At 43.6% G+C, this 12,891-nt stretch overlaps 1 long non-coding RNA gene across 1 annotated transcript; it reads right to left on the bottom strand.

The window, feature by feature from the left end:
* Window positions 1–10,273: 10,273 nt before the first annotated feature.
* Window positions 10,274–12,373, bottom strand: LOC127428359 (uncharacterized). The gene is made up of 4 exons (XR_007895098.1): window positions 11,684–12,373; window positions 11,523–11,597; window positions 11,201–11,423; window positions 10,274–10,953 (listed from the first exon to the last, which is right to left on the bottom strand). It is a non-coding gene; the product is annotated as an uncharacterized LOC127428359 (long non-coding RNA).
* Between the last annotated feature and the right edge of the window lie 518 nt (window positions 12,374–12,891).

Here is a 12,891-nt window from a genome sequence, read left to right as displayed (position 1 = left end):
ATGAGGAGTGCAATCAGCACATATAGCGATATCAAATCTGGAAATATTAGACTAGAAGTTCGTTTTAGACAACGCTACCATGAACAATCAACTTAATTGTTTATGCCATATTCGACAGCATCATCGAAGTGTCAAATCGCCGACAGATCCTGGTTGATTACTATTAATATGTAAAAATGGACACTGTCCAGCTTACGACTATCATGGATAAGATCTCATGCAACATCCATTTTCTCGGTGTACTCCCATGTGACTATCTACCAAAAGACACTTTAAGAAAATTTCCATCAATGGTTATAATCAACACACATCCTTTAGGACTCCCAAGTGAACACTGGTTAGCCATCTACATAAATGAGGATGGTGTGGGGTGTTTTTTCGACAGTTTTGGTAAAAAACCAGATTACCCCCGTTTTCCGTCAATTATCAAAAACTTTCTAAACCGCAATTCTAGTGTGGTACAGCATTCATCAGTGCAAGTCCAAGATTATTCATCAGAGACTTTGCGTGCTTTGTGTGCTCTTTTCTACCACATGGCAAAGGGGTATGATTATGCTAATGTGTTGAAGCTGTATACCGTCATGGTTACATGTGTAACCTCAGTTCCCTAATGGTTGTGGACATTGTGTCGATGTAGTGACACTAGGGGTCACTCTTGGGAGCCCGAGACACCTCTGGTCTTTGATAAAAGGCCAATGAAAATTGGCGAGTGGTATTTGCATGCCACTCACCCGGACATACGGGTATGAAAGGAGCTGGTATGCCACCACTCATTCAGGTTTTATGCTGAGGAGCCGAGACAAGGTCTGGCCATTTCAGCGCGTAGTTCAGCGTTGTGGCAGGAGGAACACAATGTCTTGTTCCCTCCATCAGGGAACGGAGATTACACAAGAAACCATGACATTCCCTATCTGTCACTCACTCGACATTGTGTCGATGTAGTGACACTAGGGGTCCCTATACGAAATGCCACAACTGGCTAAACTGTGTTACGTGAACTGTCGGTGTGTGGCGGGCAGACCACTGTGTGCCTTGTAGCCAGCACACCAGGTTGACACGTGACCTCCCCCAACATAGTTATGAGTGTCGAACAGCCCTTTGGGGACAAGTCGACTACCCAAAAGATAGAGACAGGTCGTGGCCTCTTTTCCCCTTCTTTTTTCCACTCCCTAAAAAAGAAGGGGGATTATCCGACTGGGCCGCCAGCTTTAGTCGGGGGGTGTCCCTCCCAAGGGGAAGACACCGCGGAGACCGCACCTCAGACCACAAGAGAAGGGGGGATTTTAAGTGGAAGAATACGTCACATGGTCTTTCCTACCCAACAGGGGAGGAGTTACTACAAACATGGAGACTGGGGCGAGGGGCTCTGCCCAAGGAAGATGCAGTTTGCCAACAGGGAAACGAATTAGCAGAAGATATACACGCATGGGCTTAGCCTTACAGGGAACCACCACATGCGGAGCACCTACCCCAGCACAGGACTCTTAGTTAGCACATGTACTGGGCCGGCAGCAAGTCTCTCCAAAAACTCGACTGCCACAGGGCTCGGAGGAAGTCAACCAGGGAACAAGGTTTGTGAACACTACTGGGAATTAATGGCGCACGTCTTCAACTCAAAAGGAGGTGGAAGGCGTTATGTGCAAGTGATACACCCGGCTGGCTATCCCAGGCTTATCCGCTTGTATTGCGTGCCACTACCTGGGACGAAACCGGTTGCACCCAGAGGTTGTAGAACCTTGCAAAGGTTTTGGGTGTTGCCCAGCCTGCTGCTCTGCAAATGTCTGTTAGAGAGGCACCCCTGGCCAGGGCCCAGGAGGCCGCTACACCCCTGGTAGAATGGGCTCATAGCCCTACCGGGGGCGACATGTCCTGGGCGTGATATGCCTTAGTTATGGCATCAATGAGCCAGTGGGTGATCCTCTGCTTTAAGACAGCGCTTCCTTTCCGCTGTGCACCAAAGCAGACAAAGAGCTGCTCAGAAATCCTAAAGCTCTGCGTGTGATCCAAATAGATGCGTTAAGCGTGCACCGGACACAGCAACGACAGGGTTGGGTCTGCCTCCTCCTGGGGCAGCGCTTGCAGGTTCACCATCTGGTCCCTACAAGGGGTTGTGGGAACCTTGGGCACATAGCCCAGTCGGGGTCTCAGAATCACGTGAGAGTAGCCCAGACTGAACTCCAGGCACGTTTCACTGACAGAGAACGCTTGCAAGTCTCCTACCCTCTTGATGGAAGTGAGCACAGTCAGGAGGGCAGTCTTCAAGGAGAGTGCCTTAAGCTCAGCTGAATGCAAAGGCTCAAAGAGGGCTCTCTGTAGACCCTGAAGATCTACAGAGAGCTCCCATTAGGGAACGAGGCGCGGTCTGGAGGGATTCAGCCTCCTGGCGCCTCTTAGGAACCTGATGATCAGATCGTGCTTCCCTAAGGACTTACCGCCGACTGCGTCATAGTGTGCTGCTATAGCGCAATATACACCTTCAAGGTGGAAGGGGACAGCCTCCCTTCCAACCTCTCCTGCAGGAAGGAAAGCACTGATCTGACTGCGCATCTCTGGGGGTCTTCCCGTCGGGAAGAACACCACTTAGCGAACAGACGCCACTTAAAGGCATACAGGCACCTTGTAGAGGGGGCCCTAGCCTGAGTGATTGTGTCTACCACCGCAGGTCCCGTCCAGGGGCCAGACATGGAGATTCCAGAGGTCTGGTCGCAGGTGCCAAATGGTGCCCCCTCCCTGAGAAAGAAGGTCCTTCCTCAGGGGAATTCGCCTGGGGGAGGGCTGTCGCGAGGAGTGTGAGATCCGAGAACCATGTCTGGGTGGGCCAGTAGGGTGCTACCTGGATGACCTGCTCCTCATCCTCCCTGACCACAGGAAGGGTCTGTGTCAAGGAAGAATCAAGACGTGGAAGTACGCGTCCTTCAGGTCTACCACCGCGAACCACTCTTGATGCCGGATGCTCGCCAGAATGCGTTTTTGCTTCAGCATCTTGAATGGGAGTCTGTGTGAGGCCCGGTTCAGTACTCGCAGGTCCAAGATTGGCCGCAACCCACCGCCTTTTTTCGGTACGATGATGTAGGGGCTGTAAAACCCCTTCTTCATCTCGGCCAGAGGGACAGGTTCTATCGCGCCCTTCCGTAGGAGGATAGCGATATCCGTGCGCAAGGTAGCAGCGTTTTCGTCCTTGACCAAGGTGAAGTGGATACCGCTGAACCTGGAAGGGCGCCTGGCTAACTGAATCACGTAGCCGAGTCGGACGGTCCGGATCAGCCATCGCGACGGATTGGAAAGCGCAAGCCACGCATCCAAGTTCCGCACAAGGGGGACCAAGGGACAATGTCGTCGGACGTACTCTTGCTTGAATCGCATGAGGACACAGGTAGAATGTGTTTTCCTTTAACTCTGACCCGGTTCCTTGAGGCTCGGGTGATGACGGGAGGCCGTTTCCTCGCTCTGTCGGCGGGCGATACGGCTGTTGATTGTCGGCGGGCTGGCGGAGAACTCAGAAATGTCGACTTGATTGAAGATGGAAGAGAAATCTTTAATCTCTTCACTTCTGTAGGCAAACGGATGAAGATGCGAATTGCTCGGCGGTCTCCTTCGGATCCGTTAGAGTGTTCGGTTGAACACAGAGTAATCTCAACTCGTCCAGCGAGATGGAGATTGTATGGCCACAGTTTCAAGTCGGACGTTACTTCCTTGTGCCACGAGGTTGCACCAGAGAGCAGCGAAGAGCTGCATCCACACGCTGCAAACAAAGTCGCTGGAAGCAAATCACGAAAGCATTTCAGAGGTATTTCAACTCCTGATGATGTCATGGTTGAGGGACGTTCTGTTGTGTGCCTCATCCAATAGGAGTTGAGAGTTCGATCCTTTAGTGAGCAAGGCTTCATGGGATTTGTAGTCTGTTTTGGACTCCCTTTGTTTGATTTTGGCACGATTTTTATCAGTAAGATTTACGACTTTGAACGTGGGGGCTTGAGTTATGTTTTTACGACTGTGTTAGGCCTGCCTTTGTCTTCTATCTGAATACATGAGGCCCAACATATGTCTGGGGGAGTGGCATGCAAATACCACTCGCCAATTTTCATTGGCCTTTTACCTAAGACCAGAGGTGTCTCGGGCTCCCAAGAGTGACCCCTAGTGTCACTACATCGACACAACTTCGAGTGAGTGACAGACAGGGAACAATGATTTTATTAAAAATGACAAAAGGTGTCAGCTTTTGTGAAAAAACTAAAACTGAAACAATCTCATTGTAATGAAAATGTTTTCAAGTGTGTTCAGTGTGTTCAGACTGGTGAAATGTTTATGTCTTATGCTTAATATTTTCAATAAACAACTAAAGAACAGAAATGTTTTCTTTTGACTCTTTATTATACATACATCACATTCAACATATATTACAGATAATAACAAGATCAAAACATGAGAACACAGAACATACAAAACTCTGAGATTAAAAACTTAGCCACTGACTCTGGTCAAGAGTGGGTGACTTGAATACATGGCCATCTGAATAATTTGAATGTATTGATGGCGAACTCGGGTGCACTTTCTCTTTTTTACTCTTCTTAGATGAGTTGGTTATAGACAGTGTCGATTTGGTTTTGAAAGAGTTAATTGCGTGTCTGACATAATGATTTGGTATTATTGAGTATGGTATGTTTAAAGTAGCAAAAGCATCCAGAAACTCATTCCATCCAAGAGGTCTCCGTGCATCAGCAATCTTTTGTGAAGCCGTGATACCTTTAACTAAATTGAGCATGTGTGAACCAGGGATTGTTCTACATTTAAACACAAACTCACCCAACTCAGCCCAAGAAGTGACATCTTTGGTTTTAGACATTTTATCTAAAATGTAACAAAAGTTTTTTACACTCCTCTGTGGAACATTCTTCAAAATGTCATCCACAACATTATCTAAAACATCCTGGACACTTACACCGACCGTCGCAGGTGGGTCTTCTTTTTCAATGTGGTCAGGCTGTGGAAGGGTTAATGTTAATGTGTTGGTTTCCCTGTCCCCTTGTCTAGCAAGTGATAAAAATCGCTGTAAAGTATTTGTGTACAGTTTTGCCTTTTCATATTGTCCAAATCAGATCTGTGCAAAATACTACTTATAGTCATGTCCAAATCATTCTCCACAACCTGTTGAATAGACCCGCGGGGGGTACCAGTCTTTAGTTTATCCATTTGATGCTGTAGAACTAAAAACATCTTCTCTGCATACTCCATCCCCAAAGTTATCTAGAAGCAACCAAGCTGGAGATAAAAGGGATTACGACACTTAAGAGGGAAAGAAGAAATCCATCCTGTTGGTTTATCAGCCGTCTCTTTCTTTTAACACCAATCTTCTTATCTCCAACAAATTTGATCTCGCATTTCCTCCTTCTTATCTTCTGGTATTGTTGTGACGTGAGTGGTATATTGCCGTAGGGAACATTAAGAGCTACTTCACACAATGTCACAATGAGCTCGTCTGTGGCAGACTGTAAAATAGCCCGTCTCTGTTTGGATGTTGCTTTTAATAATAATTTTAAAAGAGGAATGTTTCTACAAAGTCTAGCTGACATTTTCACCTTCCAACAGTTTTTCACTACCTTCTTTTCTGGAGGTATACTACAGGATGTAGTGAAAGTAAATCTGTTCTGAGCCGATAGTGTTCGGGTGTTTTTGTTTTATAATCAACCATCAGGTAACCGAAAGGTTTGTTGGTTGCATCTTGATAACATTCCATAAAAAATTTTGTATTCCCAGGATACATTTGCCTTCCTAGTACATTGACCTGATTGGTGTCTCTGTGGTTTTTAAACAACATCAGATAATTTGTGTTTAAGCTGTGGTCCTGCTGGATTTACCCTGGCAAAATAAATTCTGTACAATATAAATAGCACTAAGATTTCTTTGGCGAACATACTGTGTGAACACCTTCTCCACCTCATTACTCCCACTGGCCTCTTTCATCAGGTCATCAAGGATCAGCAAATTAGTTTTGTTGATGGGGAATAAATCATCATCATTCAGAGTCTGTGGTAGTCCTTCAACAAATTAAAATTTGTACATTTTCAACAATTCGTCATACAGTGGTTGCCAACAATCATAAATATACACAATATTTTAAATTTTTTTAGAAATCAACCGTACAGCCTTTTGCAACAACATTTTTACAAAATATGACTTTCCCGAGTTTGAAGGGCCACTTATCACACATGAAAATGGATGCTGTAATCTGAAATCAAAACCATCTGTGTCTCGCACACCCCTATGTCCAAAAAGATTGTCAGAATCCAAATGGGAGTGTGGTGAAATCAGGGAGCAGCACACGTTTGTTGTACAACACCTTACATTTTTTAACGACTGACCTGTTGTGTAGTGTGATGTGTTTTTTATTTCTCATGATAGTGTCGGTGTATGCCAGTATATGCTGATTATTATCTTCCCCCATGACATAGTGATCAACAAGTACAATCAGTGTCTAACCTAATGGCTTTTGAGTTTACAGCATTGAGAGTGATACCCTTGGCTTTCATGCAGACCTTACCCATAGCAGTGCAGTAGCCATATGTTTTCGGGCCCCCTGAACAAAACTCTACAATGTGATCCCCATCCCCAACTTCATCAGTCAGATTACCGAGGTAAGGCCCCAACGGAGGTTCCCAGGCGCCGTCTCTGTCACTGTGCAACAGTCTATCCCCCAACTTATCCATTAGTTCATACAGCTCTAGACACGCATGTGCAATTGTAAACGCACCAAGAAAGACATTAATATCGCGGGTCTGACTGCCTTTCCCATTTGCGTAACTCTACTGAATTAGTGCAACAGTGTCTGACATGAACGAGAAGTGTTTAATGTCATAACCATCGCCAAAAATGTGTTGGGCAAACTGTTCAGGGTCTGAAAGTAGTTCTGTACAAGGCAAATTTTCACGCATAGAGAACCGCCCCCAATGTGAGTTCAGCAGAAGTTTATTAATAGACCGGCATGCAGGGTTAAGACTTATCTTGTCAAGATTCAGCTTAATCCCCTCTTTCTCAAAGTAATCATCGATGTAAGATTCTTTGTCTGCATCTGTCACAACGTGCGTGGGGAATCCACTGGCCTCTTGTTTGTACTGTAAACATTTTTTAACATAATCACAAAACAAGGTTTCTGATCGTTGAAGGAAATGCCATACCTCGTCCACCTTCATTACATCATAACCCTTCTCCACCGCCTTTAACAGTTCGATTCTGACCCAGCAGCCTGAAATAGCCCTTTCCTCATCAGTGTGTCTACACGGGATGGTCTGATTCTGCTGATCCGCACATGTACGGCAGAGCGGAAACATAAGCTTGCCACCAGTCCTATAGGGAAGGATGGGGTGAAGCAGTTTTCGCGGGGGCAGTACTGTGGCTTTGACAAATCCAAAATAATTTTCAAGAGGTTCAAAATTCTTGAAAATTATTTGGGGGTGTCCTATAGGGTAGCATTTCTTGGCCTGGCAAAAGGGGTACAAACTTGTAAAGTCGACAAAGCGTATTTTTTCACCATTGTCAGCTTTGATACAGCTTGTACGCATTAGTACGACCACCAAATAGAGCGTTACGTTGTTTCAATCTTTCAGGATGTTTGTAAGTGGACATAAATGCCATCACATCAACATCAGTCTGTTTAGCAGTGTTCCAAGCACACTCCCGCATCACTTCTACCTCCAACCCATATGCACGCTCTAAAATTTCAAACTTGTCATCAAACTGTCTTCTGAACGTGCCGTAGGGCAGTTTTGATAACGGGTGTAAATGGTTAGGATTATAACAACATTCATGCCCATGAAACATACAGCTGTTGAATTCGAGAGCCTTTTTTACACCGTCCTTTCATAATAACCATCGAGATGGTATTTTCCAATCACCATCTCGCCGTGGTTTAATGCATGCTGTTTGTCTACGCTGCGTGTTGTTTTAACATATTCAAGCCATTCAGTGAAATGTTTGAGTATGTCTTGTTCTGACTGGTGTACGCGTTGTTATGGGTCAGAGCTAGGGTGTCTTTTGGTAGGAAGTGGGTTCTATACACTGCCATACAACACGCTGCTAAAGTGGTGCATCTAAACGGATCAAGTTTGGTACATTGTATGAATTCATCGCGGTACTTCATGCAAGCCTCCCTGAGCAAAGCGACATCATTCTTGCCATACATAACAAGTTCTTTTTTTAAATCAAACACTTTACCTGATACTGTAACATACCACTCGTCAAACAGAGCCCTCTCTTTGTCAGAGATTGTCTCATAGCCGTAGAAATGCCTGTCCGGGTATGGTCCTATGTAATTCTCATTTTCTAATCTGTTGAAATTATGCGGAAAATAACCTTTCTCTGCGCATGTTAGATTTAACACAGCAGATGTCATGGCCAAATGCATAGGGATGAATGAATAACTGTCAATAAAGCGCTGCTTGAATGTGTTGTCATACATTAAAATTATCCGACATCCTTGCATAGTGATTTTAAGTGTGAGCCCTGCTTTTGTGAAATATTCCAAAAGTATAAAGTTATCAAAACCGGAAGCATTGTGGGCATCCACGCGAAATTCTGATAACGTGGATGTCTAAACCTTTTAACAAGTCGTTCTATACAGTCTGGACCAGTGGCTGTGAACTCCTCCCCTTTAAATGTAATGGTGCAAACGAAGTTTGCAACGTGTTCACCATTTACGTATTGCGTCTCAAAATCCTAGAATATGTACTTGTCGCTAGGTGCCTCGAGCTTTATTATTTGTATAAAGCATTGATGTACACTGTCATTAATCAATTCCTCGCCACAATGGATACACCGTTCGGCTGTACACTTGTGTGGTTTGGGGTTGGTAGTACTGACATAACGTCTATTACATATTTGGCAGTATTTTGTAACAGCACACTGTGCAAACTGTTGACCTAATGGTGGTTGCTTATGCGCATCATAACAATAGTCAGATTTGCAGTACCGCAAACAGTTGCTGCATTGCTTTGTTTTGATGGGGTACTTATAACAATCAGGACCATTGCAGATATCACAGACGTATTTGCAACGATGATCTCTACACTTAGTAAAACCCTGGTAGCAGTAGTCACACACATATGGAGTGCCTATGAATGCATTCAACTTCTTAATCATAAAATAGTGGCCATTGTGCAGGTACAAGAACACTATTTTGTGATGTTGTGCATCATTGGATGTATACTTCTCCAACACACCAGTGCATGACCTATGGAAGACCACTAATTTAATGTGTAACATCCATTCAAACTGTGTGATATCATTAAACCCTATCTTATGCTGTTCTAAATACCCCGCCATCTTCTGCATCGCCACTGCTATAGGTTCTAGATCTGTGTGTGGTTTTTGAGAGTTTAGAAAATGGGCCAAGCAGATTGCAAAACACAGATTATTTGAAGTGTTGATGGGGCAAAACAGATTCATCCTGTTTCTGGTGATCACTTTGGTACGGGCAAGATCACGTATCTTTCGATACACACCCTCTTGTTTACACCTAGTTATAGTCACATTTAGATCCATACTATCATCAATCCTCACATCAGAGTTGCTTTGCATTATCTTTTCAGTCTGATTTGTGAAGACATCCACACTGTAATCATTGCTAGGTGACAAGACAGTGTTAACATCAGTTGTTAGACTAGGCCCTATCAATGTTATGTTAATTAACCCACCATCCCCAGCCAACAATCTGGAAAACGACACTATTTCGGACAAAATATCATGCAAAAATATAGCGTAGGCTGCCAAGTCTGTGGCAGATATCACACACAGATTTATATGCCGACGTATCTCCAAACTATTGAATCTGAGTCTCGGGACCACAGTATAACCACCAATATCACCACCCTCTCTTACAAGCATGTCAATATCAGTGGGGGTTAATCCCATGTTTGGTGCTGTAGGATCAAATGAATGATACGGATGGTTAACTGCACCCTCGCCCACCTGGTGAGAATTTAAAACACTGTCTAATGCTGAGTTTGGATCTGGTTCTGGTTGATCGTCTGACATTGATCTCACAATGTTTAATAATTCTAGCAATGTACCAGTTGTAGACTCAGATCTATTCATCTCCTCCTTTGTCTGAATTAAATAGTGCAATGTTTCTGTGTTGCTGCACTGTTCAAGGGGGATCTTGCTGTCGTCGCATTGTCTAAACCTAGCTGTTGGCCCCTGATCACAACCATCAGACTTCCGACAATGTTTTGCCATTTTAAATCAGATCTTTTTTATTTAAACCACACATAGGGGTGTTCACTTAAAATAACTAAGGAAACAACTAAGGAAATAAAACTAGCCCCATACAGTAAAAACAAAAACAGCACTGAAACATCAACTATTACAACCAACCTAAAACAACATACATTGGGAATAAATGTTGAAACAACTGATGATATAAAAACATACACAGTTAAAAATTTACTTTTTTACAACTCTCCTGAGTTTCTTTTTAAGCATGAGTACGACCTGCTTTAACAAGTCCGTTGTCAGGTTTTGATCGCGGGCTGCTCGTTGGCTCACCCCACCATGCAAACGCTGCATCACTATCACTTGTTTAATCCAGATACCTTGTTGTTGTAGTGTGGCCGTCACGGACTGTTTATAATAATAATCCTGCTTCTTCTCAAAGGTATCCAAGCGCTCCTCAACGATGTTAAAGCGCCTCTCAATGGCGTTAAAACGTCCCTCAATGGTCTTGAAACCGTCCTGTATCAGTCCGATTATGTGTTTATTGTCTATAACAGGATGTGATCCCCGTCTGTAAGCCTCCTGATTTGAAGGAAGAGCCTCAGGGTCGGAATCTGCCACAGACACCACGAGTTCGTTTTTCTTTAGGTACCTGGGAAAATGCACAGGTGTCCCACGATTCTATCAGTTCATCACCCCAGCTCCGAACATCATTTACATCGGGTACCACATGGTCATCCACAACCAACTCTGTGAAAAAAAAAATTGCTAGGGATGATATATGAATTAGGAAAAAAGATAAAATAATGTTTTTTAACCTATTTATTTATGTAGGCTTTGAGAAGTCATATTAAAGTCATTAAGTCAGAAGTCATATTGTTATACTATTTAAGACTTCAAGCCAACATCAATGTTTGTTCACAAACTTTAGCATTTAGTTAACTTCACACACAGCACACACACACACACACACACACACACACACATACATACATACCAGCTGATGCTCTGAGCGAATGTCTTGACCGTTTCCGTCCTGGTGTCTGTGGTATGAAATCAAGATCTCACATCCCCATCAACCGGAGCATGCACTTGGGCGATCGTAACTGTTTTACATTTGAGTCTTTTCGGGTTTGTTGCAACTCCACGGCCTCTAGCCCTCTCCTGGTGATTTTCACTTCCAGACGCACCGATCTTGTTTACAAGGTTTGATAAATCTTCTGAAAAAAATACATAAATAAATTGAAAAAAACACACATAAGAACGTTTTAAACAAATCCAACAAATCATGTAAATAATGCTGCATTATAAACACTTACTAAGCGGCTGAATGTTCGCCCTGTCTCGCGGAGACGCACGCTCTGATGTTGAACTATGCTCCGGATTCGGCCCTGCTGGTAAATATTAAAAATATGATCATTCTACACATTCACAACACACTATACGTAGACATGTAACGTATATAATTAGGTATACGTACCACTCGCTTGGTTCAGGAATTGAATTTCCTCAACAATGTCAGAAAAGTTCACATCATCCACAGCACCTGGAACGATAGGGATCCTGTTTAAGCATTGTATCAGAGCCGTGACTCACTTATAAATAAATGTTCTTAATAATAATAATACGAGATAATAAAACACACTTACTGTTAAGATAGACAGCCATCTTCTCTTGAAGTACGATTACGTTTCAAAATAACAAAACTTGCCGGAAAAAAATTATTTGAGAACGAAGATTCACTTATACCTCACAGACGCTAACACAACTGTATGGTTTGATACTGACCGGTGTGACTGACTGTTTTTAAACACCACATTGGTGGGGATAAACTGTGAAAATCAGGGCTCACACTTAAAATCATTAACATAAACACACCATAAACAATCATTGACATCCGACGACTGGTCAATACACTCCAGGAAGAACATGTCCAAACATGTTTTTTAACATGTCCGGACTGTCATAAATCACACGCCACACATACCTGTCAATCAAGGTTGACAGGAGGGTCATAAATCACATGTCATAAATCAATCAATTTGACATTTTGACACATAGTATAGGTTATAACTACTCACAAGCATTGCCGACAGGTTCAACAGTTCACACCGAATCTCTTTCACCTCTCCAGCCAAATTGACTCCCTGGTCCGAGGCCTCCGAAGGGGTGCTTGAGCACGTAAGTGTCTTTTAATGTCTCCAGAGCCTGAGGATTTTGAATTCTTTGACATGTCTTCCTAGAACAGTTAAGGATCAGGGTGTATCATATCTCACCGGTTTATATCATTAAAAGTATCAAAACTAACAAAGTGTGCAGAGCTCGTTGTTCACACATCCGAACCTCGCATGGCGTCACGTGACTCCCTCAGAATGCTATTCTGAGATGCGGTTTGGCACGGTTTGGCGCGGTTTGGCGCAGTTTGGCGGCACGAGGGGGATCTACACAATATTAGGCAGGTGGTTTTAATGTTGTGGCTGATCAGTGTATAATGATGTTTAATCTAAGTGAATCATCCAAAAATATTCTTCTTGAGTTATATAATAAAGTGTGGAAATTGGGGAAATTGCCTAGTTGCTGGAAGGAAGCTGTAGTGGTACCAATCCATAAAACAGGAAAGGAAGATAGCAGTCCAAATGATTACAGACCAGTTGCTTTAACATCCCATGTATGTAGTGATGGAGAAAA

This window comes from Myxocyprinus asiaticus, chromosome 37 (genome assembly GCF_019703515.2).
Source record: "Myxocyprinus asiaticus isolate MX2 ecotype Aquarium Trade chromosome 37, UBuf_Myxa_2, whole genome shotgun sequence".
Lineage (NCBI taxonomy): Eukaryota > Metazoa > Chordata > Actinopteri > Cypriniformes > Catostomidae > Myxocyprinus > Myxocyprinus asiaticus.
This window is presented reverse-complemented; position numbering and strand designations above follow the sequence as displayed.